Source organism: Adiantum capillus-veneris, chromosome 7, assembly GCF_014529385.1.
Source record: "Adiantum capillus-veneris isolate H3 chromosome 7, ASM1452938v2, whole genome shotgun sequence".
In the NCBI taxonomy this organism is placed as follows: domain Eukaryota; kingdom Viridiplantae; phylum Streptophyta; class Polypodiopsida; order Polypodiales; family Pteridaceae; genus Adiantum; species Adiantum capillus-veneris.
In genome coordinates this window covers 43,975,958-43,983,269 of record NC_140937.1, presented here as the reverse complement: position 1 = coordinate 43,983,269, position 7,312 = coordinate 43,975,958, and the positions used below count along the sequence as shown (strand labels likewise).

Sequence of the window (7,312 nt, the reverse complement as noted above, 5' to 3'; positions counted from 1 at the left end):
TAGGGATGGGTTCGGTTACCACATTCAGAGAAGAAAAGAGATTTGTAGTTTGGGGCAATGTGTGTTCTGTAATGGCTGAAGCGAGAACCTCCGGATTTCTCCCAAGCCGTGATACATTGGAGTTGTAAGAAGGCCTCATTAACTTGGGAGTCGATCGACGCATCCTTGATCAAGTGACATGCATCCCATCTTCCAAACCATTTCTTGATGTCAAGCATCCACTCCGAACTTAGTATTTTGCTCTTGCATGTCTTTTGGACCTTTTGATTTGCTTCATATGCGATTCTAGGAAGTCGATACAAAGGACTATGTTGTGTCTTAAGCACATACTCCACAACCCTTTGCATGCCCAAGACCTCAATGTGAAGCGATCCGGACTCAAGAAGTAAGAGCATGTAGGGTGTTTGTGTCTTGACTTGGAGAAAGTTGGTGAGAAAACGCTTTTGGACATTCTCAAACTCTTTCCAAGTAGACTTCCTAATGCTAGCACCCCACACCTCCACTCCATAAAGAAGCACCGGTGTCACCAATGTGTCAAAGAGGTACTTTTTGAGAGCCCAACACTTAATCTCTCCAGCATTGCACATATTCTCAAATGCATAATAAGCCCTCTTTCCAGCTTCCAAGCGACGAATTGCGCAATCCTTCCATTTATGATTGGATGGAACCTCAAGGCCAAGGTACTTGAAGCTATCGACCACTTCAAGTTGCTCATTGTTGTATATAATGCATGGATTTTTGTCATTGAGGGTCTTTACAAGCATAACCTTGGTTTTGGATCCATTCACGATCAGCCCGATATGTAGGCAAAAGCTTTCTAAGACACTCATAAGCTTTTGTGCATCTTCTATGGTATGTGCCAAGAGCACTACATCATCGGCATAAAGCAAAAGCATGCATTTTCAATCTTAACCTCTTCTATGCCTTCTTGTTGCATAAAATCAAGAAAAATGCATTCCAATTCATCAATGAGTAGCCCAAAGAGGGTTGGGGAAAGTGGGCATCCTTGTTTGACACCAACGGTGCTTGCAAAAAATTCTGAAATTCCATCTCCCATACGTTGTCTTCATATCACTTTTTGGTAGATGCGAAAGACTGCATGCATAAATTCTCACAAAGAGAAAGAGAGATAGAGAGAGAGAGAGAGAGAGCCAAGGCAATTAGTCAGTTGCACACATATTCCTTGAAGGCGTGCTCTAGCCTAGCTTTGTGCAACCCTGTTTCCTCCCCTACCTCACATCTCCCTTTGTCGTTCCCTCTATCTATGTTGGAAGCCATAGTAAACACAAGCATCACCTCCCCCTTCTCTCTTGCTATGTGCACGCTATCTACTGCCACAACAGTGCCACGAGAAGTTCCCACAAACACACATCCTGGCACCAGCAGATACGGAGGGAGAGCAAAAAGATCTCTCTCTATCTCTATGCATTGCAAACCAAAGATCTCTCTCTCTCTCTCTCTCTCTGCCCTCGTGTTGATGCACTGCAAGACACGTCTCTCATCCCTCCCTCCCTCCCTCCTCTCTCTCTCCACACGCACCCTTGCTCCCTTTTGTTGCCTCACGCCTATGCAAAATTGCAAATCTCTCTCTCTCTCTCTCTCTCTCTCTCTCTCTCTCTCTCTCTCTCTCTCTCTCTCTCTCTCTCTCTCTCTGCGCCTTCACACGTCCTGTCTCTCTCCCACTTTGTCTCTGCTCCACGACATCGAGACTGCCTGGTTCTCTTGAAAGAAGCTCAATACGACACGATTTCATTAACATTAAAAAATAGGATTGTTCAAGATTTTCTTTGTGACAATTGAGATCCATTTATGAGCACTTAGCATTTGTCACAAATCACCTGGCCAAAAAAGGCAATTATGCATAAAATTAATGAAGCAATTCATTTCCAAAGCCTACTCAAATTCTAGTTTTAGCATCATAGAAAAATCCCTATTCGCTCCATTTTTACATTAATTAACAAGATGCCCTTGTAGATTCTGCTTTCCTAACTTTTTGGAAAATCTGAGCCCCTATACCTAAGTTCCCACGAGGCGCCCCCCCCCCCCACCCACCCACCCACCATGGAGACCTCTCTGAGAAGACACCAGGCCATAGCCACGGCTACCTGCCTTCTCCTGCCTCACCTGCCCTCAAACACATCAGGCCGTAGCCACTGCTAGATGTGGCTCACCTGCACAGGATGCCCCATGGAGAGAGACAGTCCTCTGGGGCCCCTGTCAGAACACGAGCCCCTCTTCCCCTCACCCCCAAAAGGCACAAAGCCTCGTCAGCCCCGCAACCAATGCTGCCTCCCTGCTCGTGCCTCACGTGCACCTCGCGCTCCCTCAGGAAACGATGAACATAGCAAGGGAGAAGTAAAGGTGCGCTCTGAGCTCTCAAGCTTGCACCACAGGTCCACAGGCCCCGCCTCAGAGAGAGAGAGAGAGAGAGAGAGAGAGAGAGAGAGAGAGAGAGAGAGAGAGAGAGAGAGAGAGAGAGAGAGAGAGAGAGAGAGAGAGAGACCTGCGCCTCCCTCCTCTCGGCAGTCTTGCCATTCCCTTCCCCACCCTAGCCCTGCTGTGTGGCGACCCTCCCTTGCAGCGCTGGACGACTTGCTCCCATCGCTCCCTGCGTCTTGCTGGCATCTCGTTTGCCTCTAGAGAGAGACAAGAAAAAGAAGAAGAAGAGAGCTTCAACGTTGCAGGAAACTATCCCAAGAGATCTTAAGATATTTCCGCTGGAAAGGAAAGAGTTTTTTTCCCATAAATTATTCTTTTCCTCTCCAGCCCCAAGCAAGCCAAGGGATCTCTCCAGATTCCGTCCAATCCAACCGTTTGGACTACCTATTTGACATGCTAAAATTTTTTTCATTAGCAAAGCATGCTTTCCTTACGCTGAAAGGAAAACTTTCCTTTCAACATTAAGGAACGTAAGCTTTTACTTTCTCTTTCAAACTAAGGTAGATGGGCCAATTTAGTGGCAGCAAACTCGGACCTTCTAAATGGAGACTCAAGATTAGCCAAAAACTGCATCCTATATGTTGTGCTCCATGGCTTCCACTCCCACTAATTAAGAACTAGTATAGCCGGCGACTTCGCCGCCTCTCTCTCTCCTCTCTCTCTCTCTCTCTCTCTCTCTCTCTCTCTCTCTCTCTCTCTCTGTGCGCATCACTGTGTTCTCGGACGCTGCAGGCGACACCCGCCAGATGCAGAAGACGTTGACATGTGGTGGGGGGGGGGGGAGATTCCCTCCCCCTCTATCTACTAGTATAGACAAGTCAACCCTAGTTTTAGCTCAAAGGGGAGCTACATCCGCTCCACGTGTTATTCTTTCATTGGACATAGTGGGTGCAGTTTAAGCACATGTGTCCTCTCTCTCTCTCTCTCTCTCTCTCTCTCTCTCTCTCTCTCTCTCTCTCTCTCTCTCTCTCTCTCTCTCTCTCGCATGTACGTGTGCAGGCGCAAGAATAGATTTTGGGTATTGCTCACTAGAAACACAAGAAATTTTGGACAAGTTCTCAAAATAATTCCCACATTGTGACTTACCTCAACATCATGAGCTTCTGTGAGAGAGGCACCGCATACCTAGCTAGGTACGACCGGGGGCAGGGGGCCGCCGCCCGGTGGGGGGCCGGTGGCCCCTGCCCCCAATCGTACCTAGCTAGGTATGCGGAGCCTCTCGAGCAGAAGCTCATGATGTTATTCATTGTATGAAAAACACTGGAAAAGACTCCATTTTCCTACATGAGAAAAATTCTAAATCTTCTTGTGAAAGACACTGATGCGAGTTGAGCCAGCTACTCTACCAAGAAGAGGCAAAGAGGCTCTAGTTGTGCAACATGCAGCTGAGGACTTAAACTCACTCAAAACTAGGAGCACAACTACTGACTCTTTAGCCATCCAATTTCAACTGAATGGCTTTGAGATCTTACTAGTATACAGGGTGATGAAAGAGCTTGATAAGGTGGTGATGCCAATTTGTGAATCCAACTTTGAATGGGATGCTTCGAGATGGCCCGGGAGTAGCCTCTTTTGGAAACCACATTCTAAAGGCATTTACCATGCATTAATGCACGATGCTAATTGGTGTAGCTCACTCAACAAATTATGGAAGAGGCACTGGACAGAAAAACGGTGGGAGGGAGTCATGGAGAACATCTGGAAGCCAAGGTGGCCTTAGTATATGAAGATATTCCTGTGGAAAGTGATGTGGGGAGCTCTGCCGACGGGCGTAAAGATACAAGAAAGAGGAATTGGGTATGATCGTTGCTCGAGGTGCAGAATAGCTAGTGAAGACCTAGCCCACCTTTTCACGGGATGCCAAGCAATCAGTGGCATGGCTGGGAAAATATGCAAGTGGATTCAAAGGACATGGCAAATTAAGTTCTTCAAGACTGATTTGTTCTTTAGTAGTAACAGGTTGGGAAGTCCTGCTCTTCTTGTCTGCACTCAAATAACTAGGTACTACTTCTTTCACCATATTTGGCAAGCAAGGAACCGCCGCGTGTTTGAGGGGGATCTAGCTGTGGCAAGCTTTTGTGAAATCATACAAGAGAGCAGAGTGACGATCCACAAGATCGGAGGCAAACAAGCCTCAGAGAACTGGTCTAGAACAATACATGTCATGATGACATCTTGTAATAAGTAAAACCTAGGGGTGGTTTCTCTGTCAAGCAGAAAACTTGTAATCCTTTGACCCTCAAGGCTCGGTCTGAGCTCGAGGTTGGTGTATATTTCTGATGTTCTCAATACTATCTACTCACAATTGTGAGTTTTGCACAAAAAAAGTAGGAGCACAACTAAGAATTATGGACCATTTTTTGAATTTAGACCACATTGCATCAAGATTCTTGAGTTTGTGGTGAAGTTGTATGTGTCATGTGACCTCGAAGCTTTTTTAATGCGCATCATGCATAATTCTTCTGCCCTTTTCATCTTCTCCCAAATGTTGGGCACATGTAGGGGACAAAGTGGGACATATGAAGATTTTCCCTCCCATAAAATTGCACACATTTGTTGCTCAAATTGTGTTTGTTGAGTATCCCATCAGCTCTTGCCATCTTCCCTTCTTCCCTTTGTCGTTTTCTTTGAAGAGATGCCTCTAGTTTCTCCTTACACTTTTGCTCTTTTTGTTTTCTCCGTTCCTCTTTCAGACGATCTGATCTTTGTTCTTTGCTTGCTTTGCCTTCATGCTTTCAATATATTGTGGGTAAGAATGAAACCCGAGAGAATCGAAAAATTCTACAAAAGCCTCTCCTTGGACATGACTGATTGTCACATTCTCATGTGGGACCTTGAGAATGTCAATCATGTTAGAGGGTCTAGCAAGAGGTGGCAAATCAACCCCTAAAGTAGTCAATTTATGTGCTACATTGCATGCTACCTCATCCAATGGAGGGCATGACACTTGACTACAAGTTGTCCCTTCTACTGACATTTCATCACAATTTGGCGTATCTTCCACTTGATCATGCATCACCTGCACATCCATGTACTAGCATGACATATGGGGTTGCTCTTTGTGCAAGAAGTGCTTAAAGCACGAGACACAACACCCACTAGCTCAGTTCTGGTTGCTTGAGTGAAGAAGCTTTGAAGTTTCCATAGATTCCTCTCTTTTTGAAAATTGCTTTTGAATGGCTTGAAAACTGAAACATGGAGAGGTTGGAGCTTATGAGAAGTATGGGAAGTAAGGGGGACTATGTCTAGTCCCCACATAGAGACTTTCTCCACCACCTCTAGGCATGTGTAGCTTCCATTCCCATTTATCATAAGCATATGGCATTGTGATGTGGTAAGAGAGGATGGAATAGTGGTTTTAAAGTGGTCCAACCAAGCCTCAAACAATTGACTCATCATCCATGTTTTGCTTGCATAGACATCACTGCTCCTTCCTTGCATTTATCTAAGTAATTCTGCATTTCCTTCTTTTCATCGAAAATGTCGTATCTTGGTAATTCCCTTCCCATTGCATTCACACAAAAAGTATAGTCATCCATTCCCTAGAGTCTTGGGTAATCACATACACAGTTTTGGAGGCCTTTTAAGCTGTCTCTCATACCCTTGTCTTTACCTGCTTGCACTCCAGTTTCATCCGCATTCCATATGTTTCCAGGAGGGTGGTGCTCTTGGAACACAGTGTGAAGGTTTTCGTAGAAGCTTTTTACTACCTCTGGCCTCAATGCAATTGCTCTTGACCGATCGAGTGCTTGTGTTGTAGGAAAGGTAATATTTGGATGTCGATGCTTGAAACAATCCCACCAACTTTTACATGGGATCCCGTATGTGAAAGGGGATTCCCTTGTTTGGAAAAGCTCAGCCACCATCAGCTTGATAATTTGTGTGCATAAGAAGGGTATGAGTGATGGATGTCTATTCAAGATGCAACATACATTTTAGCTTTATTTCTTTCTGTTTTGGCCATTGCAAGAAAGCTTGGCTTGATGTAATAAATGAGGCACACTTTATTTGGCTTGGTCTAGAGTGCTCTATGGCAGCTAGAAATAGCTTTTGTGTGTGGAAAAAGGTTCCATAGGATATTCTCTTTTCTCTAGGTTTTGTAATCTAACATTCAATTTGAGCTTTATTGTGGTGTTTCCTTTAGTACATTTTGCAAGCCTATTATACTCAGAAATTCCTTGCAACTTGAACTCCGAGGCATGTAATTGGGCTAAAATTGGGCTGCGTCATGTAATTGGCCCCTCTACTCACAAAAAGATTTAGAAATTTTCTCATGTAGGAAAACGGAGTCTTTCTCAGTGTTTTTCATACAATGCATAACATCATGAGCTTCTGCTCAAGAGGCGGCGCATACCTAGCTAGGTACGATTGGGGGCAGGGGACCAGCGGGCCAGCGATCCCTTGCCCCCAATCATACCTAGCTAGGTATGCGCCGCCTCTTGAGCAAAAGCTCATGATGTTGAGGTAAGTCACAATGTGGGAAATATTTTGAGAATTTGTCTAAAACTTCTTGTGACTCTAATGCCAATCTCTCTCTCTCTCTCTCTCTCTCTCTCTCTCTCTCTCTCTCTCATATACTGTATATCTTTCTCCCTACACTTTCCTTCCGTTTTAACCTTGGAAAGCATCTTTTAAAAGGAATCTCCTAATGATTCCTCTTGAAAGAATCGTTTTAAAATTGTGCCCTTACTACTATCTATTATAATTAGAACCACATTTCAATTGAACTATTAATTTGTTGAAGATATTCCCACTGAATCTGTGAGTTACAAAGCAAAATACTTGCTCACGTGGCCATCACAGGCCCGTAAAGCACTTCAATGCCAAGGGCCATCGTGGGTCCAAATGCTCCAAATGTTTTAAGCATGCTCTT

General features: G+C 44.7%; 1 pseudogene; it reads right to left on the bottom strand.

The window, feature by feature from the left end:
• Nucleotides 1-3,334: 3,334 nt before the first annotated feature.
• Nucleotides 3,335-5,470, bottom strand: LOC147453761 (uncharacterized; annotated as a pseudogene).
• Between the last annotated feature and the right edge of the window lie 1,842 nt (nucleotides 5,471-7,312).